Source organism: Oryx dammah, unplaced genomic scaffold, assembly GCF_014754425.2.
Source record: "Oryx dammah isolate SB20612 unplaced genomic scaffold, SCBI_Odam_1.1 HiC_scaffold_5, whole genome shotgun sequence".
In the NCBI taxonomy this organism is placed as follows: Eukaryota; Metazoa; Chordata; class Mammalia; order Artiodactyla; family Bovidae; genus Oryx; species Oryx dammah.
The window spans coordinates 33,364,343-33,391,647 of record NW_024070189.1 but is presented as its reverse complement, the minus strand read 5'-3'; the positions used below and the strand labels follow the sequence as shown (position 1 = coordinate 33,391,647).

Here is a 27,305-nt window from a genome sequence, read left to right as displayed (position 1 = left end):
TCAAAGCAGGGAATTTGAAACTCTTGTGGAAGTCACACTGTAATTTAATTCAATCACTTCCTTAAGTTCTTAGCATACTTTTCTTTCATGCTATAATATTTCATATTTGTGTATGTTAAACACAAAAGGGTTTTTTTTTTTCTTTTTTATTGGCCAGTTTTCAGTTCAGGTCAGTTGTTCAGTTGTGTCTGACTCTTTGTGACCCCATGAACTGAAGCACACCAGGCTTCCCTGTCCATCACCAACTCCCTGAGCTTGCTGAAACTCATGTCTGTAGAGTCGGTGATGCCATCCAAACATCTCATCCTCTGTCGTCCCCGTCTCCCGCCTTCAACCTTTCCCATCATCAGGGTCTTTTCCAATGAGTCAGTTCTTTGTGTCAGTTTCAGTTCAGTTCAGTTCAGTCACTCAGTCGTGTCCGACTCTTTGTGACCCCGTGAATCACAGCACGCCAGGCCTCCCTGTCCATCACCAACTCCCGGAGTTCACTCAGACTCACATCCATCGAGTCAGTGATGCCATCCAGCCATCTCATCCTCTGTCGTCCCCTTTTCCTCCCGCCCCCATCCCTCCCAGCATCAGAGTCTTTTCCAATGAGTCAACTCTTCACAGGAGGTGGCCAAAGTACTGGAGTATCAGCTTCAGCATCATTCCCTCCAAAGAAATCCCAGGGCTGATCTCCTTCAGAATGGACTGGTTGGATCTCCTTGCAGTCCAAAGGACTCTCAAGAGTCTTCTCCAACACCACAGTTCAAAAGCATCAATTCTTCGGCACTCAGCCTTATTCACAGTCCAACTCTCACATCCATACATGACCACAGGAAAAACCATAGCCTTGACTAGACAGACCTTAGTCGGCAAAGTAATGTCTCTGCTTTTCAATATGCTATCTAGGTTGGTCATAACTTTTCTTCCAAGGAGTTAGCATCTTTTAATTTCATGGCTGCAGTCTCACCATCTGCAGTGATTTTGGAGCCCCCCCAAAATAAAGTCTGACACTGTTTCTACTATTTCCCCATCTATTTCCCATGAAGTGATGGGACCAGATGCTATGACCTTCGTTTTCTGAATGTTGAGCTTTAAGCTAACTTTTTCACTCTCCTCTTTTACTTTCATCAAGAGGCTTTTTAGTTCCTCTTCACTTTCTGCCATAAGGGTGGTGTCATCTGCATATCGGAGTTATTGATATTTCTCCTGGCAATCTTGATCCCAGCTTAGTGAAATATAATTCACATACCATACAATTCACCCATTTAAATTGTTAAAATAAATTATTTTCGTACATTCACAGAGTTGTTTAACTGTAACCACAACAAATTTTAGAACATTTTTAACATCCTCAAAACTAATCCCCTAATACCCATTAATTCATGTTCCATTTCCCTTCAGCAGCCCAAGTCCTAGGGAACAGCTATTCTATTATCTGTCTCTATAGATGGTACTAGTCTGGACACTTCACATAATGAACTAATACAAGCTATGTTTTTTTTGTGTGTGTGACTGGCTTTTTTTCACGTAGGATAAAGTTTCAAGATTATTCAATTGTATAACATGTTTCAATACTTGATTTCTTTTTATTGCCAAATAATATACCATTATATAGAGAGGATTTGGTTCTTTTAATGCATGCCTTTTCAAATTGATTTAATTATTTTTTGACTGTGTGAATCACAACAAACTATGGAAAATTCTGAAAGAGATGGGAATACGAGACCACCTTATCTGCCTCCTGTGAAATCTGTATGCAGGTCAAGAAGCAACAGAACTGGGCATGAAATAACGGACTGGTTCCAATTTGAAAAAGAGAATGTCAAGCCTGTATATTGTCACCCTGCTTATTTAACTTATATGCACTGTACATTTGCAAAATACCAGGCTGGATGAAGCACAAGCTGGAATCAAGATTGCTGGGAGAAATGCTAATAACCTCAGATATGCAGATGACACCACCCTTATGGCAGAAAGTAAAGAGGAACTAAAGAGCCCCTTGATGAAAGTAAAATAGGAGAGTGAAAAAGCTGACTTGAAGCTTTTCAAAAAATGAAGATCATGGCATCCAGTTCTATCACTTCATGGCAAATAGATGGGGAAACAATGGAAACAGTGAAAGACTTTATTTTCTTGGGGTCTAAAATCCCAAGAAAATGGGATGGTGACTGCAGATGGTGACTGCAGCCATGAAATTAAAAGATGCTTGCACCTTGGAAGGAAAGCTATGACCAACCTAGACAGCATATTAAGAATGCATTTGAATCAGTTCTAATGAGGTGGATGATACTGAAGCCTATTATACAGAGAGAAGTAAGTCAGAAAGAAAAACATCAATACAGTATATTAACATACATATATGGAATTTAGAAAGATGGTAACGATGACACTATATGAGAGAGATACAGATGTAAAGAACAGACTTTTGGACTCTGTGGGAGAAGGTGAGGGTGGGATGATTCGAAAAAATAGCACTGAAACATGTAGATTGTCACATGTGAAACAGATCTCCAGTCCAGGTTCCATGCACAAGACAGTGTGCTCAGGGCTGGTGCACAGGATGACCCTGAGGGCTGGGATGAGGAAGGAGGTGGAAGTGGGGTTCAGGATGGAGAACACACGTACACTCATGGCTGATTCATGTGAATGTATGGCAAAAACCACCACAATTTGTAAAGTAATTAGCCTCCAATTAAAAAAAAAAATGTGGAGACACTCCTTTGGCAACAAAGATCCATCTAGTCAAAGCTATGGTTTTTCCAGTAGTCGGTATGTATGTGAGACTAGGACCATAAAGAAAGCTGAGTGCCAAATAATTGATGCTTTTGAACTGTAGTGTTGGAGAAGAATCTTGAGAATCCCTTGGAATGCAAGGAGTTCAAACCAACAAAGGAAATCAGTTCTGAATTTTCATTGGAAGGACTGATGCTGAAGTTCCAATACTTTGGCCACACAATGTGAAGAACTGAGTCATTAGAAAAGGCCCTGATGTTGGGAAAGATTGAAGGCAGGAGGAGAAGGAGACCACAGAGGATGGATTGGATGGCATCAACAACTCGATGGACAAGAGTATGAGCAAGTTCTGGAAGTTGGTGATATACCAGGAAGCCTGGTGTGCTGCAGTCCATGGGGTTGCAAAGAGTCGAACACGACTGAGCAAATTAACTGAACTGATTTTTTAAAATCACCAACGTATATTTAAAGATTGGACACCTTGAAATAATTTGTGCAATCTAGATTGACATCTACTCATCTTACATGCCCCACCTCAATTGAATAAGATGAGACTGGAAAAAAAATGCCAGGAATAAGGAACATATAGATACAACATAATGGTATTAGTCCTTTTCTCACTGAAATTATTGTCAGCCATTTTTTTCTATTACTTGCTATCTACTGATATATGCTTATCAATATTTTTAACAGAATATACTTCACTGTCAAATCCCAAAGTTTCATTCTCACAGAAAATATTTATTAGTCTGCTCATCTTTCAGAGCTATTCAAACTAATATATCCATAATGCCATATCCTTATAATAAATATACTTATTAAAGATGTATTCTTAAACAATGGTACTTCTGTTGTTGAAAAAAATTCTGTAGAAATCAAGTAGTTAATTTTTATTTCCTATGTCACATATATGTATGATGTGTAGCTATATACCGTTTTCTCTTTCTCTCCAAATACATAAATATATGTTTATATATTCTTACATGCATATCTCATAATTTTTGTATAATTTTAATATACCTCAATAGTCTAAACATACAGAAATGACATATATATCCACATATATTTACACACACTCACATATATGTATCAGTGTGTGTGTATGACTATATCTGAAATTATGTCAGAATACATGATTGATTTGGAAAGGTTTTTCAGCATTTCTTTCTTCTTTATTTTTTTTTTTTTATAGTAAGAGTATGTTTATTTTTTGTAAGAAACTACCATACTTTCTTCCAAAGTGACTATACCATTTTGCATTCCCACCAGCAACGAATGAGAGTTCCTGTTGCTACTCATCCTTGCCAGCATTTGCTCTTGCATCATTCTAGATTTTGGCCATTTCCAGAAAACGAAGATCATGGCATCTGGTCCCATCACTTCATGGGAAATAGATGGGGAAACAATAAATTGCTAGTAACTCACCAAAATACTAAAAATATGGAGAGAGTATCTGGACCCTCTCAGCATCTGTTTTGGGCCAAGACAGAAAGTAGAAGTTAAGAGATATATATGGTAAAATTACAGATTTTACTCTTTGGGATATTTTTCATTCTTAAATTGCAAACAGAATAGAAGAAAGGTGCAAAGGTATAAAAAGTCCAAACTATGAACCATAAGGTATTTCAAAGAAACTCAAAGTAATCGGAATAGATATGTGTAGATAAACGCATACATGCTGCTGCTAAGTCGCTTCAGTCATGTCTGACTCTGTGCGACCCCATAGACGGCAGCCCACCAGGCTCCCCCGTCCCTGGGATTCTCCAGGCAAGAACGCTGGAATGGGTTGCCATTTCCTTCTTCAATGCATGAAAGTGAAAAGTGAAAGTGAAGTCGCTCAGTTGTGTCCTTGAGCTTCCCCATGGACTGCAGCCTACCAGGCTCCTCTGTCCATGGGATTTTTCCAAGCAAGAGTACTGGAGTGGGGTGCCATTGCCTTCACATACATAGACATAAATCTTAGAGCAGAGAACTTTCCAGAACTGAGGGACAAGAATCTCTAATAAAATATAACTTCAGAAATCAAGTAACAAATACGCATAAGTACATACATAGAAGCTTTCTAGTAAGGGCTGCTCAACTATAGTCCATGATATATTAACTGAGATGCAGAGAAAATAAGCTAAAAATATGTATTAAATATATCTAAATAGAGAAAAAAATGAAATGACAAAGTTTTCCAATGCTACTGTAGTAGAGCATGATAATATTTACATCAAGTTTTAGAACAGAAAAATATATAAGTATTCCTTGATAAATTATAAAATTATGGCATCAGGATTATACACAACAAATTATTCATAGAAGTTAATCCTAGGGTAATACGATTATGGAGTAGCTCAAAGAGGACTTTAACTTCATTTGTAATACTCTCATTCATTAAAAAGCATTAGAAAATTATGAAAGTGTGAAATCTTGGTAGTTGTACATAGGAGTCCATCAATCTCTATCATGTTCTGTGTTTAAAATTTCATTAGGAACAAAATCTTTAGAAAACATTTGATAGAGTTTGGAGTGGTCCTTCCAAATCATGGCATCTTAGATCAGTTACTTGATCTTTCTGTGGTCCTGGTTCCTTACCTATAAAATAATCATACAAACTATACATCTGTAAAAAGAGCACTCTGAGGGTTATTGTGCTATAATGTATAGTAATAAACTTGTAATAAATATTAGAATCATCCTTCATAAGAATTAAACTATTTGTTATGCATGTGGTACCAGAGAAGCATAAATAACCAATTAACTTCGAAGAAAAGCTATAACCAACCTAGACAGCATATTAAAAAGCAGAGATATTACTTTGCCAACACAGGTCCATCTAGTCAAAGCTATGGTTTTTCCAGTAGTCATGTATGGATGTGAGAGTTGGATTGTGAAGAAAGCTGAGCACCAGAAAATTGATGCTTTTGAACTGTGGTGTTGGAGAAGACTCTTGACAGTCCCTTGGACTGCAAGGAGATCAAACCAGTCAATTCTAAAGAAAATAGTCCTGAATATTCATTGGAAGGACTGATGCTGAAGCTGAAACTCCAATACTTTGGCCACCTGGTGCAAAGGACAGACTCATTTGAAACAGATAGCATTCCTGATGCTGGGAAAGATTGAGGCAGGAAGAGAAGGGCATGACAGAGGATGAGATGGTTGGATGGCATCACTGACTGAATGGACACGAGTTTGAGAAAGCTCAGGGAGTTGGTGACAGACAGGGAAGCCTGGCATCCTGCAGTCCATGGGGTGGCAAAGAGTCAGACAAGACTGAGCAACTGAAATGACTGAGCAAATAGAAAGCAAGGCTTTACCTGAAAAATCATATAGAGTCAGATGAATGATGCAGTTCTTACATGAATATATATTTAAATATAAAAAATTGAGACAATAAGTTATTGCCAAAGTATAAGATGATACTGAGTGTATTGTATACTATAAGCTGAATCTTTCTGGCCAAAATTTTGTTTTTAAATCCTAATTCTTAATATGAAGGTAATAGGAGTGGAAGCTTTGGGAAGTTATTAGATCAGGAGGACATCCTCATGAAAAGAATTGTGTGTGTGTGTGTGTGTCAGTCTCTCAGTCGTGTCCCAACTCTTTGTGACCCCATGGACTGTAGCCTGACAGGCTCCTCTGTCCGTGGAAGTCTCCAGGCAAGAATACTGGAGTGGGTTGCCATTTCCTTCTCCAAGGAATCTTCCTGATCCAAGTATCGAAGGCAGGTCTCCTCGTAGATGCCAGGTTGAGGCCCGCGTAGGGGATGATGCCCAGAATGTTAGGCAGGTAGCCATTGTAGAAGGCACAGGGCCCTTTCACTCCAGGATCCGCTGCACACAGTCCAGCAGCTTCTTATAATGGCCCGTCCTGTGAAGGGTCAGCTGCGTCTTCAGCGCCTCCATAGAGGTAGATGATGGTTTGTGATGTGGCGCCAGCCGGGGAGCCAGCCACAAAGTGCTCCTGCAAGTGAAGTGTCTCCTGTTGCCCCTGAATGGTCCTCTTGATCTGCTCATAGGCCATGAACGACTCAGGTGCAACCTTGAGCACGTTAATCCTGTCGCCACGCTACAGGGAGTGCTGCCCCACTCTTGGATCATGCTCCCTCTGGAGGGCCCCCAGGATGTTCAGCCATTTGGTCTTGGAGGCGTGGATCTTCATGAAGACCTTGAGGAGGTCTAGAGGGGCTGTGCCTCTCCTGGACATGGCACCTGCCACCGCGCCCGCCACCAGCTGCTTCCACCACATGCCAGTCAGCTTCTCCTGCTCCGAGAACGCATTCAGGATGGTCAGGCACTTGCCAATATCCAGGACCATGAAATGCTTCCAGAAATACGGCACGTCTTCGATGTTCTCCAGTGAATGCAACAAGAAGTGGTCATGCCACTCCTGCCAGTCAATGGTCATGGCACTATCATGCCTCTATGCTGTGCAGGATTTTCTCTGCCTGCTCCAGCTAGTTGGAAATGCCCAGGGCTCGGAAACTCTGCTGGATCTCAGAGATATCGATCTGACCATCCTGATCGCAGTCCAGACTGTGGAACAGAAGTAGAAGGCGCCGTTCCTGTTGCTGCAGGTAGAGGATAAACTCCTCCAGGTCAAGACCGCCACCTGGGTCAGCGTCACCCTCAGGGGAGATGCTCTGTTGGGCGCTGCAGTCCGGGTCGCCCCCGCGGAGCCAGCCCAGCCCAGGCGCAACCCATGGATGTCCAAGCAACCATCCCTGTTACTGTCCAACCCCTTGAAGAGGTGACCCCAGCGCTGACGCCGCTAGGCATGGCCTGCATGGCTCTCGCCTGCAGTTGGGAGGGGAGGCCGGCAGCCGCGGCCTCAGCAGTGGCTTGACGGCTTCCCTCTCCCCTGCCATCCCCGGGCCCCACAGGCCTCGGCGCTGCCTGTCCAGGCTCTGGCTCTTGTAGGAGACGGTGACTCCTACGAGTGCAGGAATGAGATTAATGAATGAGATGGGTTCAGTTCAGTTGCTCAGTCATGTCCAACTCTCCACGATCCTGTGGACCACAGCACGCCAGGCCTCCCTGTCCATTACCAACTCCCAGAGTCCACCCAACCCATGTCCATTGAGTCGGTGATGCCATCCAACCATCTCATCTGATCAGTGACCTTATAATAGAGACCTAGACTTCCCAGGTTGCTCAGTGGTAAAGAATCCACCTGCCAAGTAGGAGACTGGTAGATTCCTGGGTCAGGAAGATTACCTACTCCAGTATTCTTGTCTGGGAAATCCCACACAGAGAAGAGCCTAGTAGTCTCCAGTCCATGGGGTTGCAAGAGTCAGACATGACTTAGCAGTCTAAACAACAACCACCGCAAGCCTCTCCATCCTGGTTCATAGGGCCACTTCTCACTATGTTTTTCCACAGTAGAAGGGTCAGTGGAGTCCTCTGGGTCTCTGTTCTTGTTGTTTGGTCTGCTAAGTCATGTGTGCCTCTTTTGTGACCCCATGGACTGTAGCCTTCCAGGTTCCTCTGTCCATGAGATTCCCCAGGCAAGAATATTGTGGTGGAGTAGGTTGAGATTCCCCAGGCAAGAATATTGTGGTGGAGTGGGTTGCCATTTTCTTCTCCAGGCATATCCCAGACCCAGGGATCGAATCCACCTCTCATGCATTGGCAGGCGGATTCTCTACCACTAAGCCCAAGGAGAGGCTTACTAGATATTGAATCTCCTGGCTCCTTCATCTTGGATTTCCCAGGCTCCAGAACTGTGAGCGAGATGTTTCTATTGTTAATAAGCCATCTAGTCTATGGTATTGTTATAATATCCTGAATGGACTAAGGCATTACTATGTGAACGAAATAGATCTCTCTCTTTTCCCTATTAATTTAAAATAAAACAAAAAAATTTTGTATTCTTCTGTGGACTGAGCATATGCATTCTTTTTTCTGGTGACATATGAAATGTGAAGATAAAGAATATAGGATGCTTATCATATCTATTGTATTTATTTCGTATACTGCAGTTTTTTGTTTTGTTTTGAACAATTGTTCTCACTCCTTGGGTCTAATATTTCACAAGCGTAGCTTAGAACATGAAATTCTGCAGCATTTGTTCATTATGAACAAATGCCTACTTATGAATTCTTGTCTCAGAAGCTAATTTAATTGGTGAATTTCAACTACTATTGCTTATTTCACACTTCAGTAGGTAAAGATGCATTAATAATCGAAGTTTCAAACTGTAATTAACATTAGCTTTAGGCTCCTGACAATGAAATGATTACATTTTAATATATGGGTTGATAAAGTTAATCTAACATATGAATAAACAGCAAAAATAACTTACATTTACTCTTTCTCTGCAAATTGATACATGTATTTGCATGTTATAAGGCATGGAAAATAAGTTAATGTTGAAGAAAAAGTTACAGGCTGTCAATACAATTTTTGAATGTAATCAATTCAATGTACGACAATGAATTTGAAATATTTCAACAAAAACTTTATTTTTCTTGAAAAAAAATTAAAAGATACTTTTCACCTTGCTCGATTTTCTTTCACAGTTTTACAAGTTTATATCTTATTTACTCTGTTCTTAACTGAATTGATTACTTTATAAAGCTTCCTAAATAATGAATTTGTATGCTGACATCTTGTTCTTAATCATAGAATACCATACTGTCTGAATGCATTTGCCTGGTGTTATATTATGATGCTAGTGGTAAAGAACACACCTCCATTGGAGGAGATGTAAAGAGACTTGAGTTTGACCTGTGGGTCAGGAAGATCCCTTGGAGGAAGGCATAGCAACCCACTGGAGTAATTTTGTCTGGACAATCCCTTGGACAGAGGAGCCTGGCAGCTTCAGTACATAGGCTCTCAAAGAGTCAGACATGACTAAAGAGATTTAGTATGCACACGTATTACCTCTATGTTGAAAAAAACTATATTCATGATATAGTATCAATTGAATGAGGAAAACACTTTTCTTGAATGGTATTTTGTGGAACTTTCCATAATATTTAAGAAATTAATAGTGTTTAGAATGGTACAAAATATAAATAATTGAGGTTGGTAAATGTGGTACTTTAACATCTCCTAACAGTTCACAGCTTCAGGTGCACAAGAACAGAACAACAGCCTAACTTGTTTTCCAGATAGGATTCATTGCACAGAACCCTAGGATACATCAGTTCTTTTGACATATCCAAATGTGTGCACCTTATAGTTTTTAAAGACTAGGCTGGCCTTTGAAACAAAGTCAAAGAAATAGACTGAATTAGCTAAACATTTGGGTTAAATTCCTACTCTGATCTCAGATGTCAGATTATAGAGCTAAGAAAAGAAGCTTTTTTATTTCCTGTACCAAATTGTACTCATTATGAAAACAAATTCAGAGTTACCTACAGATTTTGAAATCTATATTATTTACCCTCTGGTCATGGCTAGCATTCTATATCAAATTGAGACTTAAAGAAGAAACTCATCAGACAACTAGTAGTCGTCAGGAACTTGCTGGCGACTTGAGCAAAGGTAGTTTTGTGTCCATGCTCATGTCTGACTCTTTGTGACTTGACGGACTGTACCCACAAGGCTCTTCTGTCTATGGAACTTTCCAGGCAAGAAAGGTAATTTTATTTAATCCTAATAATAAACTTATAAAATAATACCTTATATTTCAAATAAAAACACTAAATTTCTGAAAAGTTAAGTGATTTGCCTCCACGACAGAAAAGGAATCTGAAGGCATTTTCTAATTTTAAGTCATGTTGTTTGTATGCTTAAAGAAATTATACATGGTATATAAAGATATATATAGTGCTATATGCCCAGTTGTTTCCTGACCCGCATATAGGTTTCTCAAGCGGCAGGTCAGGTGGTCTGGTATTCCCATCTCTTTCAGAATTTTCCACAGTTTGTTGTGATCCACACAGTCAAAGGATTTGGCATAGTCAATAAAGCAGAAATAGATGTTTTTCTGGAACTCTCTTGCTTTTTCCATGATCCAGCGGATGTTGGCAATTTGATCTCTGGTTCCTCTGCCTTTTCTAAAACCAGCTTGAACATCTGGAAGTTCACGGTTCACGTATTGCTGAAGCCCGGCTTGGAGAATTTTGAGCATTACTTTACTAGCGTGTGAGATGAGTGCAATTGTGCGGTAGTTTGAGCATTCTTTGGCATTGCCTTTCTTTGGGATTGGAATGAAAACGGAACTTTTCCAGTCCTGTGGCCACTGCTGAGTTTTCCAAATTTGCTGGCATATTGAGTGCAGCACTTTCACAGCATCATCTTTCAGGATCTGAAATAGCTCAAATCAATCATGAGAAATGCTGGGCTGGAAGAAGCACAAGCTGGAATCAAGATTGCCAGGAGAAATATCAGTCACCTCAGATATGCAGATGACACCACCCTTATGGCAGAAAGTGAAGAGGAGCTAAAAAGCCTCTTGATAAAAGTGAAAGAGGAGAGTGAAAAAGTTGGCTTAAAGCTCAACATTCAGAAAACAAAGATCATGGCATCTGGTCCCATCCCTTCATGGGAAATAGATGGGGAAACGGTGGAAACAGTGTCAGACTTTATTTTTTTGGGCTCCAAAAATCACTGCAGATGGTGACTGCAGCCATGAAATTAAAAGATGCTTACTCCTTGGAAGAAAAGTTATGACCAACCTAGATAGCACGTTGAAAAGCAGAGACATTGCTTTGCCAACAAAGGTCTGTCTAGTCAAGGCTATGGTTTTTCCTGTGGTCATGTATGGATGTGACAGTTGGACTGTGAAGAAGGCTGAGTGCTGAAAAATTGATGCTTTTGAACTGTGGTGTTGGAGAAGACTCTCGAGAGTCCCTTGGACTGCAAGGAGATCCAACCAGTCTATTGTGAAGGAGATCAGCCCTGGGATTTCTTTGGAGGGAATGATGCTGAAGCTGAAACTCCAGTACTTTGGCCATCTCATGTGAAGAGTTGACTCACTGGAAAAGACTCTGATGCTGGGAGGGATTAGGGGCAGGAGGAGAAGGGGACGACAGAGGATGAGATGGCTGGATGGCATCACTGACTTGATGGACGTGGATCTGAGTGAACTCCGGGAGTTGGTGATGAACAGGGAGGCCTGGTGTGCTGCAATTCATGGGGTCGCAAAGAGTCAGACACGTGACTGAACGTCTGAACTGAACTGAACTGATATGCCCAGTACTTGCCTAAATGCATTATAAGGATCTTTCAAATGAGGACTCCAAAGTCCGGAGAAGTTAAACAACTTACACACTCTGACAACTGGTAAAGAGGTGGAGATCTTGATTTGACTCCAGGTTTGTTGTACTCCTGACTACACATTCCTACCTTCTACCATTTGGAACAAGTACACGTATCATTTTTATTTAAATATATGATTATTATTTGGGATTTCCCTGGCAGCTCAAAAGGTAAAGAAACTGCCTGCAATGCAAGAGAATGGGGTTCAGTCTCTGGATTGGGAAGATCCGCTGAAGAAGGAAATAGCTACCCACTCCAGTGTTATTGACTGGAGAATTCCATGGTCAGAGGAGCCTGGCGGGCTACAGTCTATGGGGTCACAAAGAGTCAGATGCAAGTGAGCGGCTAACACACACATGATTATTATTATACCTAATGTCATGAGTGAGAGAATAATAAGAGTCACTCTTCTTCATCCCAGAATGATAATGAATGTGCATTAGACCTAAGATGGTTTCCTTCTTTTATTATTTTTTGCATTAGTCATGTTGATTGCATAATATCAATGTCCCAGTATTATACTCTTTCAGATTTATTTGTTAAGTGTCAGATTGATCTCTTTTGTTAACTTTTAAGATAATCTCACCAGATGGCATTAAGAATACATTAATTAAATTAGGAGTTATAATAAAGATATAAATATTTTTTATCCCCAGGAAGGCTTAACATTTCATTCCCTTTCTTGTATTTGTGTTCAATAATCCCAAATGTCATGAATAATTACATGCAGTTATTTAAAAAAATACTCTGTTGAGATAGAAAATCTACCAGATGCTATTATAATCACTGCTTCTTGCAGTTTAAATTTTAGGCAATTGTTTGGAGACAAGTTAAAACAAAACGGACATTTGTTTTATTGAAACTAGTTGTTATGTGTTATATTTGTGTTCAGATATCTAGCATTATGTGCCAACTGTTTTTCTTCAATCTTCATACATGGTGACTAGCAATAATTTTAAACAAAATCAATCTTGGTTGTTAGTCTTAATGACTAACCAGAAACGTATGAAATATCTGATGAGACTGTGGCTTGAAAATGCCATGGTCCTGTCATATAAAGATATTCTTTAACAGATGAAACAATATATTAATTTCACAAACAAAACAACCAGAGTAACTCATCATGTAACATCCCTACTTTAATCTTTCTTACTTGGGTTTTGAGATTGCCACAATGACTGAGTTGCCAAGTACTGATTCTGCAACCAAGCTGCAGAGAATCTTATACTCCATAAGGATAGTAGTTGGCCGAAGAGCAGAAGCATCAGGCCAGGGAGCAGCTCCTCACAGAGTGCGTGGCCAAGATGCCACAGATGATTGAGAGTCATCAGGCTCACCTGCAGATGGTGTTAAAAAATAAAACCTCACAGGCCTCACTTCCAGAGAATCTGAATTAGTAGGAACAATAATTTTCAACAAGCATCCCCTTTTACTGCTCCCAGTGCTTTTCCTAATGCAGGTAATGCACAGCTCTTGCTCTGAGAAATACATAGGATTATGAGGCAAGCAATGCATCAGAATTACACAGGGAATGATTTGAGCATTTGCATGTCCAAGTACATAAATACCTTCATAGAGTTCCACAGCAGATTTCTGCAGATTATCTCTGAATGAGAAGAACTGATCCACATGATTGAAGTTACTCATAACTATTATCAGAGACACAAAACCCTTCATCCATTTCTTCTCCCTCCTCCTCCTCCTCTCTTTCCACTTTTTTTTTCTTTTTTGTTAAGGATTATCTTTTTAACAGTGCCTCAGTGTTGCTGTTTTGGGTTTGTTTTTTTCCTTCAGGGGGCTCTGAAGAACACAAAAGCATCCTCGTGTTTATATAAACAGTGATTGATGACAGGATTTCGAATGACACTTTTTTTTTTTTGATTTGGCACAATACTTGTAGAAGACAAGTGGTCTTTATCATTAATTCAGAGACTATTCAGCACAGTATTAATATTCTTGATAGTTGATACATAGAATTAATTTTTCAGGCTGCAAAGATTCTAACAAAATTATAAATCCAATCTCTAACTCCGACCTTCTCCACCACAATATGAAAGGAAAAGGGCACCTGTTCTCATTATGATCTTTAGACTATCATCATCAGGGCTAATTCTAACGTTACACTATGGATGATGAGTAGTTGAAATCCAATTTGAATGCATAATACCACATTTAATTTACAGTACCACCTGTCAATAAGAAATAGACTGAGGCATATCTTCTGAGATATCCATAGGGAATATTCAATTATAATTAACCTTCCTATTTTTGTTAAATCTTTGTCCTGAAATGGATTGTTTGTGCCATTTCTTATTCTTATAACAATCTGTCACTAGAAAGAATTTGAATTTTAATCTAATATTCTCTGAGAAATACAATAGAGGATGTTTCTTTTAATCTCCTCAGTACCACTATCACTTGTCTATTTAATTTCTTTTCCATAGGTTAATTATGACTAAGGTTGTGATCTTTGTGCAGATGTAGATTTCTTTGGCAGACTGTGGAAAATTATTTTCTGCAAACCATATTGAGTACAATATATGGCAAATGGGACATTTCATTTTTCTACTTTAATATTAGTAAAAAGAAAAAGAATAATTTTAGTTCAAATGATGCAATTGAGAGCATATGAATGCATGCTTTCCTGTGGATAACTTTATAAAACTAGTTTTAAGCAATAATTAACTACTATATATAACCTCAAAACCATTAAAATAATATATATATATAACCTCTAAACAATATAAAATTAAGAAAATAGGTTTTACATAAAATTAGGCACTAGATTTAGGAGTGCCTCTTTTATTGAGTCAACTTATTGACAAATAGCATCGTGGACTTGATGGACATGAGTTTGAGCAATCACCAGGTGTTGGTGATAGAAAGGGAAGCATGGCATGCTGAAGTCCATGGGGTCACAAAGAGTTGGACACAACTGAGCAACTGAGAGAGACTGACAATTGAAATTTTTGCTTATTTTTTTCTTTCTCTTTTTCATCATAATTGGCAAACTTAAAGAGACTATAGCACTCTCTTAGCCTGAATGTTTTAGAGATACCCACAAGTCTATCTTGGCTTTTTACTCATGAGGGAACAAGAGTTAAAAGAGCAGTAGCCTTGCTTACATCTCAAGAGGCCTTCTCTTCCTAAGTACAGTGTAGGAGGTGGGTGTCAACCAACTCTTTGACAGCCAGTAGGCTGGATTTTTCAAGCAGTCAGGTTTTACAGACACAGACATATCTATATCCTTTCTCTGGAACTGTATGCACTTGAGCAAGCTAACAGGTATTTCTGAGGCTTAGTTGCGCTGGTTTCTTAAAAGTAAAATAGGGCTAATAATACTGAGTTTGAGGAAACTCTGGGAGATGTTAAAGGACTGGGATGCCCGGCATCCTACAGTCCATGGGGTCACAAAGAGTGAGACATGACTGAGTGACTGAATAACAATAATAATACTAAGCAGAGAGAACAGTGTAAGGTTTAAATGTGATTATGGATCTGGTACCAAGGAAGCACCCAAAACAGGTAGCTAATATTTTGCTTCTGTCTTACAAATATTTTAATTCTAAATTTGTAAAATGATTGGAGTAGATCTTTTAAGTGTTCTTGAAGGGAAGTAAACAGAACTAAACAGTGGATCACAACAAACTGTGGAAAATTTTTAGAGATGGAAATACCAGACCACCTGACCTGCCTCCTGAGAAATTTGTATGTAGATCAGGAAGCAACAGTTAGAACTGGACAAGGAGCAACAGACTGGTTCCAAATCGGGAAACGAGTATACCAAGGCTATATATTGTCGCCCTGCTTATTTAACTTAAATGCAGAGTACAGCATGAGGAATGCTGGGCTGCTTGAAGCACAATATGGAATCAAGATTACAAGGAGAAATATCAATAACTTTAGATATGCAGATAACACCATGCTTATGGCAGAAAGCGAAGGAGAACTAAAGAGCCTCTTGATGAAAGTGAAAGAGGAGAGTGAAAAAGTTGGCTTAAAACTCAACATTCAGAAAACTAAGATCATAGCATCTTCTTCCATCACTTCATGGCAAATAGATGAGGAAACAATGGAAACAGTGACAGACTTTATTTAGGGGGGCTCCAAAATCACTGCAGATGGTGACTGCAGCCATGAAATTAAAAAGCAGAGACATTATTTTGCCAACAAAGTTCCATCTAATCAAAGCTATGGTTTTTCCAGCAGTCATGTATGGATGTGAGAGTTGGACTATAACGAAAGCTGCTGATGCTCCCGCTGCCAAGTCACTTCAGATGTGCCTGACTCTGCGTGACCCTATGGACAGCAGCCCACCAGGCTCCTCTGTCCACAGGATTCTCAAGGCAAGAATACTGGAGTGGGTTGCCATTTCCTTTTCCAAAAGAAAGCTGAGCACCAAAAAATTGATGCTTTTGAACTGTGGTGTTGGAGGAGACTCTTAAGAGTCCCTTGGACTGCAAGGAGATCTAACCAGTCCATCCTAAAGGAGATCAGTCCTGAATATTCATTGGAAGGACTGATGCTGAAGCTGAAGCTCCAATACTTTGTCAACCTGATGCGAAGAAGTGACTCATTGGAAAAGCCCCTGATGCTGGGAAAGATTGAAGGCAGGAGGAGAAGAGGACGACAGAGGATGAGATGGTTGGATGGCATCACCAACTCAATAGACTTCAATTTGAGTATGCTCCAGGAGTTGGTGATGGACAGGGAGGCCTGGTATGCTGCAGTCCATGGGGTTGCAAAGTGTCGGACATGACTGAGTGATTGAACTGACTTACTGAAGTGAAATAGGAAGATAAAGAGAAGTTGAAAATTTTTCCTCTTCTGATTTTTAATGAGACATAAATATTCTTTTCTAATTTTTTAAAATTCTCATTAAATCCACAAACTTAAAGAGAGAAAGTCTAGGTTAAACCAGAGTAAGAGAAAATAATTCACATACTGGATCAACCTACATCTATTCAGGAAGTTTAATATTGACCACCAAAAAAAGTTGGTTCTATTTATGTATTTAAAAACAAAACAACTTATTTAAAAAATAATCACCAAAACAGCACCTAGAACAGTAAACTACCAACCAAGTTTAACTTGAGGTGACTGATTTTAAATAAACTTTTGATAAGGTGAGTCTTTAAAATGTAACTTTAATTCTGTTTAGGGAAAAATATGCCTAACTATGAACAATGACTTAACTGATGATATCTGTTTTCTCCTCAAAAGGAAACGGAGTATCATCATGCTTTTATAGTGATTTGCTTTGAATGTGGGCTTATCCAAAGAATTTGAATGAGGCAATACTTTTATAGAAAGGCATACATACATATATACAGGACATATGATACTCAAATGACAAAGTCTGTCAGGTTAAAGTGGAAGTTAAGAGACAGAGTAGCAGAGTTTGTGGTTTCAGTGTGTTCTGGGCACCAGCTACCTTGGGTTTGCCTGCTGGCTCTGCTTCTTACAGAGGTTATTCCCTGTACCTTAGTTTTATGTCCTATACAATGTGAAAAAAAATACTTCTTTATGCATAGGTTTGTTATGAGTTCTTATTTGTAAAACATTTAAAGCAGCAACTGGTACATTTGATCCCTGGATTGGGAAGATCCCCTGGAAAAAGGAAAGGTTACCCACTTCAGTATTCTGGCCTGGAGAATTCCATGGACTGTGTAGGCAATGGAGTCGCAAAGAGCAGGACACAAGGGAGCAACTTCCACTTTCACTTTCAACTATTACATAAAATAAATATTCTTACCTTTATAGCGTATTTTCCTTCAACTGAAACAAAATAATCTTTCCTCCTATGATATACACCTGATTCTTGATACTCAAAGTACAGAAATCATCATTTGACCTATCATTTCAAGCAATAGCAAATTATCATTTAGAACTCTATATGTAATTTCTCTTTTAATCTTCATGAAAATTCTATAAGGTGTGTACTCTTATCCTCATTTTATGGATAAAGAATGAATGACTGATGGTAAGATGTTTTGTTTCAAACATTGCCTTGTAATCATGGTTAAACATGGTATCATCTTTTGCCCTATAGTCATGTTATTGTAAGTGCAGGTAAATTTCTACCTCTAGTCCAGCATAATCTTGAGGATAATGTTCATGAAAGGGAGCTTCAATTCCATAGAAATTAATTTACCTGATGTATCTCCTATAATGACAGGTATAACTTCATCCCACAACAACAGCTGCGGTGGCCACACGGGACCTTTTTCAGTATTATTATTCCCCTGGTAGGTCAAACTACAGTTTCCTCATTATATTCATATAAGAGGTGTGAAATATAAGACAGTTTAGATGTTAGATGTGTATATTAAATCAATAAAAGTCACACATATCAGCTTTCTGCCAATATCAGTCAAAGAAGATAAAAATGAAAGATGCCTTCTGTTTACTGGGATCCTTTTCAATTACTTGTTAGAACTTGAATTTGATTTTTTTTTTTTAATCTTGGGAAGAGGTTTGAAGTTTTCCTTTTGCATCATTGTACAGTGAATTTTCGTCACATACTTTAACCTTCCTTTTTCAATCAGAGAGCTTTTTTAAGGAAACATGTGATTTTGTATTTGGAGAAGCTAATTTATTTATCAGTATTAGCTATAGATAACCAGTGACAGAGACAAACTTCACATGGAAGGAAGCAGACCCTTCTGTTCCCAAGGTGATTCATATTTATTGGAGATAAGCCATTTCTATCTATATTCACTTTTCTTAAATCTGCCACCCAGCAAAAGAAGACAACCTGTTATTTCCTTTTCACTTCTTTTTTTGAAAATGATTAGTAGGAACATTTCAATTTCTTAATCAGAAACAAAAATAAGTATTAAATACTGACAAAATATGTTTGCTGATAAAATAAGTTATCAATACAGGAAAATTAAATACATATTATATACATAGAATGCAGACTTTAGAATAATTAATTCAATTATTCTAAAACTGAGTCAAAACGTATTTTAATACTTACTAATAGCATGTGATATACATCTAAAGAACTAATGATTGAGAATAATGAAGGCTATAATAACAAATGGAAATTAAGCTTTATAAGAGTTGAGTGTTGTAAGTACTATTGACTTCATTTTCAGGCATTTAATTTTTTATGGTAATATTGGATGAATGCAGTATTTATAAAGGATAAAATTTGGAAACAGAAACTGTATATCTATTTAAACAAGTTTACACATTTTATATGAAAATCTCACCTTTTGAGATTTATAGAATTTATCTGTAATCTGGTCCTAAAGACTTCTGTCTTTATGCTACTTTTCATACAGTTCATCTTTGCCTGTGAACATAGATAAAACTTTAACTTTTAAATATTCAGTAATTTTAAACAAATGTATCTATATCAGAAAAGTTTTTAAATGAATCTCTTTAAATGTCTTAATTATTTACAAATTGATTTTGTGATCTTTTCCTACAATTCAATGGAACTTCCAAATTAATACTTGATATAGACTATACCACATAATTTATAAAGTTCTAAAACTGGGAAATCAAGAAGAATGATACTGGACTATTGTATGTTAATTGTGAGAAGAAATTACTTCCAGTACTATAGAATTCAATATCTTTCTAGTCACCTCCTCAATACTGCTTCAGGGTAAAAGTTGATCACAAACAGAACCATGCAATTCACAGGAAGCTTTCCCATAAATTGAATCAATTCATCAGATTACTATCATGATAAACAATAGGACAATTCTATTAGAGAGGTATACATAGACTCATAGGAGAAGGCAATGGCACCCCGCTCCAGTACTCTTGCCTGGAAAATCCCATGGATGGAGGAGTCTTGTTGGCTGCAGTCCATGGGATCGCAAAGGGTTGGACACGACTGAGCGACTTCACTTTCACTTTTCACTTTCATGCTTTGGAGGAGAAAATGCCAACCCACTCCAGTGTTCTTGCCTTGAGAATCCCAGGGATGGGGGAGCCTCGTGGGCTGCCGTCTCTGGGGTCACACAGAGTCGGACACGACTGAAGCGATTTAGCAGCAGCAGCAACATAGACTCATATTATTTTAAACCTAATATGACATTTTGTATACAAAATAGATGTTAATTCTTAGGCCCTAACTTATCAAACCTGTCTCCCAACCTTTTCATTTTAGAAGATGATATCAGTTCTTGCCTTTTTGCTTTGGGCAAAAATAAAGATTATCTTTAATTTCTCTCACCCTCACACTGTCATTATGCTCTACAGATCCTACTTTAAAATGTATGCTAGATATTACTATTTCTCACCATATCCACAGTGATGCTAGTTGAGCCCACCATCATCTCTTGCAAGGCAGAATCACAATAACACTCAAACTCAACTTCCTATTTTTAATCTCAACTCTTAACATCTTTTTATCCCCATGGAACAGCTCGAATGATCCTTAAAATAATGAAAACAAATTATATTCCTTCCCTACTCAAAACCTACCCTTGTAGATCTCTATTGTAGTTAAAAGATAGATTCCTTAGCATGGCCAACATTATATAACTTCTCCTAGATCTCTGAATACATTTTACCTTGCTTTTCACACTATGTCCATATTTTGAGCTATTTATTTCTATCTCAGGCCTTCTGTACTTAGAGCTCCAGCCTACCTAGAATGATCTTCCCCATCATCTTTTCATAACTTACTTCTTCAATACATTCAAGTCTCTGTCCAAAAGTCGTCTCTAACAAAGCATTTTCTTTGCCTACCATTTCCAAAGGTATGCTGGTAAATTGACTCTCAGAGAAGGGGTGGGAGTTCTGATTATAGCCATTGCCAAATTTCCTTGATTTCAAGCTACAGATAACTTAAAAACCTACTTGCAAAAGTCCTGTATATTTCACAATAAACTTTCTTGAACCAGTATAAGCTACGTCTGAAATATCCAACTCCTTTACCATACTCATCTAATTCTCTATCCTCTATCTTATTTTATCTTTTTATACTGCCTAAAATTATGAGTTTAATTGCCTGTTTGCTGTTTCTCCTTAAGAATGTAAATACCACTATAGCAGGGAAACTTGTCTTATTCACTAGAATATCGTTAACATTCAGAATAATCCCTGGAACATAGTAGACAGCCTATAATCATTTGATGAACAAATTAATAAATAAGTGGGTCAAGCCTATCTGCTATCCTCAGTGCCCCTCAAGAAAGCTGGAGTCTACAGTTCATACCTTTGAATTCTTCCCAGCAATGTTTCCTTTCTGTCCTCTCCGAATGAGAGGTAATGTAGGAAAAAGATATGCTTTAAGAGGGCCAAAGAGGAAAGGACATTCTAAATTCTCTACCTAGAGCTAAAGTAAGTTTATGTGAAAGTTCCTTGTTATCCAGATAAAATCACCCTAACTTAAAAACATATATTTACATGTGGTTAATGGCTGAAATATCCTGATGTTCAGATTTGTGTGATATAATCCAGTTTTCCTTACTACCTTTCCTTTCCTTTCCTACCAAGAGTTCACACTTGCTCACTAAAAATCTGATGATGATTAGCTTATTATGTCTATTACCATCATTTCCATAGTAGTTACATAGAAAGAGAATCTCAACAAAGGACATTTTGAAATCATGTTCTATAAAGCCAACACCAGTTTGACAATAACTGTATTGTCTTTGAATACCTTCTCCAGTAATGGATTTTCCATTATGGCAAACAGCTCCCGTAATGAAAGTGAAAGTGAAGTTGATCAGTCGTGTCTGACTCTTTGCAACCCCATGGACTGAAGCCTACCAGGCTCATCCATCCATGGGATTTTCCAGGCAAGAGTAGTGGAGTGGGGTGCCATTGCCTTCTCCCAAGAGTACTGGAGTGGGTTGCTATTTCCTTTGCCAGGGGATCTTCCCAACCCGGGGATCGAACCCAGGTCTCCAGCATTGTAGGCAGATGCTTTACCATCTGAGCCACCAGGGAAGTCCACTTAATACCAACAGGGTAAAAATGGTGGTTCTAAAGAGAAAGTTAAATAATCAGTGACTCAGTGTCCCCATTTAAGAAGTAAAACAATTATGTTTCCCTGCCTCCCTCCTGAGGCCGGTAAATGACCTATTTGACATATTTGGAATTGCTTATAGGCAATGAAAAAAAATTTTTTTAACCCTCTTAGTATCTGAGAAAAACAATGGTTTCATTAAGCACCTCCTATTCTAAAGAGTATTTTTGGCAATATACTCTACCTTCATGAATTTCCAACTTTGAGACCTGGAGGATTCTGTTCTAAAATGTGTTCTTTACTGACATAAAACAGTCAGTCATATGTGCTTATCCTGCCTCAAGATGATGACCTTCCCAGGGGTATTTGAAACATGGCTAGTTCTTTACTAAGGCTAGGCATTTTGAAATTGGCAAGGACACTAAAGTGTTTTGTTTTTTCCGCCCATCACTGCCCATGAACAATAAAGTTGGCACAACATTTTATTCTCAAGAAAATGATACAACAATGTTTCCTTAGTCCCAATTTTGCTATTGCCTTGATAACGTTGCTAAAATCATTTCCTAGTTGTTTTATAAATATAGAAGAATAAATCCTCTTCTCAATGAAATTCTGAATTATTTAGAAAAGCTGTCTGCTGTTGAGTGCTTTATTTTTTTTTCCACGAAAAGTAAATGATTTGAGCCTCAGTTTATAAATTTTAGAAATGAGCATGTCCACTCTCTACCTCAAATATTCTTTGACATGTTAATAGTCACATTTTGGAACCTATAAAGATTCTACAGAGAAGGTCAAAAGATACATCTCTTCATATTTATATCTGCTAAGAGGAGAGTTCTTTTTATAAGATCTCATCATGGAAACTCGGAGTAAATCCAGCTTCAAACAGAAGATAAGGTTTGCTTCACTACAGGAATTCAGAAGCTGCTACTTCCACATTTACACAAAACAAACCTCAGACAAGTCAGAACTGCAATCCAAGCAGTGACCTCTATCTGAGCCCCTATAAACCAGATAATTCACCTCTGCCCCAAGCAAGCTACTGACTTTGGACTACGTGATGCTGACTGCATGCAGTTCTTCTCAGCAATCTACTCGCAGATATGACTCCTCTCTGCAAAGAAAAATGCTCAGTGGAAAGAGCAACAAACCCAGTTTGGATCTCCTGAAAGATCAGTTTGCTTTAGAGAACTATCTGCTCACATGACAGTTTTTAAACTTTAGTGCTCACATCAAGGTTTCCTGGGTAGAGATTGAAAGCTAATATTCAAATCTAGGTCTGTAGGTGTTATTGTAGACTTCTTTTTTTTTTTTTTTACCTTCTAATGAGTTGAAAACATATTTACTATGTCAAAATATTTCTAATCAATAGATACCATTTTAATTGTATGATGTACTAGCAGAGATATACTTCCAAGCATTAGTTGTATAAGTAGTGGAATTATAAACAAGGGGATGTTTTATGAATCTGTATAAAAAGTAGGCATATGGCTTCTTTACATGTGCACACCCCAGCCACAAATAAATAGTTGTATTTCAACATTGTACCCATTCTTCTCTTTCATAAAAATGTTTTCGTGTTTACTCAACAGTCTAATTTACCAGAATCTTTGTGCTTCTTTTGCTTATAAATTTAGGGATAGTTGGCTTTTTAAACTAAGATGGCTATAAAATAATGTTGATTTATAATTCATAGACAGAACTGAATGCCACACAAATTGAATGTAAAGGGAAGATTCACTAGACTAAATCTTCTGAGGGGAGTAACCATGTCTTCATAATACTTATGAAATGTCTTCCCCTCTGTTCTTCTGCCTACTGGGCAAGAGTACAAGAAAAGAACTGTGTCCTCAGTGAATTTTTGAGGGATAAATGGAAGGTTATGGTTTATTGTGACCTGCATCTGAAATTTGATCAGTCTTGTAAGTTTGGATTCCATGTAATGGTGCTAGAAATATCTTGCCAATTTGAAGTCAAAAAAAAATGAATAAGCATCAGTTTACAAAGTGGACACATCCTTTGCAAATTAAGTGGGACTGTTGCTAAAGCCAGACGAATGAACCTCGTATGCATGTATTTATAATAGAAGCCAACTGGAGCTTGAAGTTAAATGTCTGACAAGCAGCTTGGCCAGTGTGGTCAAAACAGACAATCAATCCAAGATGATCAATGCCAGATCCATTTAGCCTTAAGTGAATCATACCACTCAATAATGTGAAAAACTTCTCACTGGTAAATCTAATTCTACCTGAATTTTACCTACTGCTTCAGCATATTTGAATATTATTGTAAGTAATAGAACTGTAATTGTGTAAATGCAGTGATTATCTATATTTTCCCAGTGGAAACATTCACATGGGTCTTGTTAAGCTGTGATACCTAGCTGAGATAATTTTGTTGTTGTTTGCTGTTTAGTTGTTAAGGCCAACTGCTTAGTCGCTAAGGCCAACTGCTTAGTCATTAAATCTGTTTTCAGACCGTCTGGATAGTAGCCCGCCAGGATACTACAGGTCTGAATAATTTTTTTTTTTTGAATAATTTTTAATTAGCTATAAGAAAGTTTGCAGCACAATCTATGGACCCAGTATAGATATTTTAAGGGAAATGTCTTCCCAGAAGCGAAATACTTGATGCACTCCCTTGGGATTTGTGTTCTTCATGGGAAATGACTGCCTATATTTTTGAAGGGGAAAATTCTGTGTAGTAGATATCTGAGGTTCAAGAAATATTGAGAACTCTTGAAAACAAATGCACCAATATTTCTGTAAACTTAGATAACATATATATTAATACTTATATATAAATATAGCTATCTAAAATTGTACAGTTTAGATGATGATACTAAAATTGGAAATAAGAACAAGTCTTGTGCTGAACAATTCAAGCTAAAGAATAATTTCAAAGTTTATGTTCATAAGATTTGGTTTTGAAAAATTAATATGCTCTTTTACAAAATAATGTGAAGTGAAGGTGCTTAGTCATGCCCGACTCTTTGCGACCCCATGGACTAAAGTAAGTAGTCTACCAGGCTCCTCCATCCAAGGAATTTTCCAGGAAAGAGTATTGGAGTGGATTGCCATTTCCTTCTCCAAGGGATCTTCCCAACCCAGGGATCAAACCCGGGTCTTCCGCGTTGCATGCAGACACTTCACTGTCTAAGCCACCAGGGAAGACAAAGTGAAGTGAAACACTGGAACAATTACATAGATCAATGGTTGAGGGGAAAGACAAAGCTGGAGGAGTAAGTGTTACTATATAAGTATTCAAATCACCTGTACAGCTTTTCCAAAGGATTTATCTCCTTGGGCTTTTCTCATTCAGATATGACTCAACAATTATTGGATGGGCCTAAAGAGAGAGATTTTTAAAAAGTGATTCTGCAATTCTGCTTTCTCCTTCAGCTTCTCTGATCTAAAGGACGATAATAGTATAATTATAGTAATAAACAGTGATAACTTGATGTAAACTGCTTCTGATTGTTTATTCAGATAATTTTTCTAGAATAATATTTTCCAAAGTAGCATAACACAAAATGATGTTGCATGTATATAAATATGACTATCTAAAAATTAGACACATGTACAGATAAAATACATATCCAAATCTGTTTTGGTAATATGTAATAAACAAAACTTTTTGTTTTGTTTTTTGCTACTTCTCAGAACATTTAACATGCAAATGTGTACTGTGAAGCTTTCAAGCAGAAAAATGGTAAACAACATATACTAAACCTATAGAACATATCATTTTTTTTATCTAACCCTCACCTTTATCATTGTTATATTTCATAATAATTTAAATGGACATATTTAAATTTTGGGCATATGTTCAGCATATTTATTTCACTTATATTGCCTCAGCATGTACATTTATATTTGGGTATTCAGTCTTTTGCTATCCAGAGTGTGAGAATAAGTTTAATAATTTATTCCTGTGTAGTGCATAATGTATTGTAAACCTTCAAAGATGATTGCCTGATGTTTGAAGTAAAGGTTCCAATGTTTGAGTATAAAAGATAGGTGTGCATTTAAAAACCATTTGTTGAACTAGTCTGATCATTTATTGAACTAGTCTGATAAAAGAGTACAGCTAGCAACCAGAAGCAAGGTATTTGATAATTGGAGAAGAAAAAAGCAGTAAATTATTGCAAATTACTGGTCATTCTTTGAATTGAGAGGCTTTGCTGTGTGTGTGTGTGTGTGTGTGTGTGTGTGTGTGTGTATGTTTAGCAGAGCTCTATTAAAGTGAAAAAGGGACAGAGAAAGTTTCTGACATAGACATCAGGAGGGGGACGGAGAGTGTTCCCTGGCTAACCTTTAGCAAGGTGATTATATACTTTTTAAATTAGTTATTTCAATAAATGAAAAGAATGTCTTGAGGTTGCAAATATTTTATCAGACCCACTCCCACAATTTACATTTTAAAATAACAGGATTAGAACTTAATAATAGTAAGATTTTACCAGACTCACTCCCATAATATACATTCTAAAAGATCAGGATTAGTCAGAAGGTTTTTAGGAAGGAGAAACTGTACTCAAGTAGGATACATTGTTGTTATATAATCCTTACTTAGTACAGAGTTTAAACTGAGTTGTTTGTTGGGTAATCATCAGTTCCGGGCTTAAGGAAAAACCTTTTAGGTGACTAAAATGAAGGATTGTAAAGAGAAAAAAGAAAAAGACATTTGTCATTTACTCCTTCTTGAGAATTCCAGACCCCTATCTCCTCTTCAAGAGCCCTAGACCCAGCCTCCTTCTCGGGGAACCCGAACTTCTTATCAACCTGCCTAGGAATTAACTCTCTCACTGCCCCCTTTTCTTTTAGGAGAATTATGTTGCCAAGCAAAAGGGGCATCATTTCATTCCATAAATACTTCCTGCTGTTGAGGGGCATTGTCCCTAAATTGTTGGGGCAGCATATTCTCCTAACCCTCATATTGAGGGTCTCTAATCTAGGGGCCCCAAGTAATAGTTGGAGGAGGTTGTGGCACTCGTAGGAGCCTGGACAACCATTTGTAACTTGAAAACTTTCAGACGGTTAGAAACGAACCCTATTCTGTAATTACAGATGTGAGGCAAAACAGTCATTAAAACAAGTTAAAACATAATCAGAATTAAAAGTTACATTATATCCATAGTTAAGATACAATATGTTATTCCAGTCCATTTTAGGATTATTAGATGTCATCAAATCAAGAAGAGTTGAAGAAAGTCTTTTATTTATTTATTTATTGGCTTGTAGCCAAATTATGTAACCTATCTCTCAGTTCAGTTCAGTCGCTCAGTTGTGTCCAACTATTTGTGACCCCATGAATCGCAGCATGCCAGGCCTCCCTGTCCATCACCAACTCCCGGAGTTCACTCAGACTCACGTCCATCGAGTCAGTGATGCCATCCAGCCATCTCATCCTCTGTCGTTCCCTTCTCCTCCTGCCCCCAATCCCTCCCA

General features: G+C 37.9%; 1 pseudogene; it reads right to left on the bottom strand.

Moving 5' to 3' along the window:
* Positions 1–4,251: 4,251 nt before the first annotated feature.
* Positions 4,252–27,305, bottom strand: part of LOC120864454 — a 43,617-nt pseudogene continuing 20,563 nt past the window's right edge.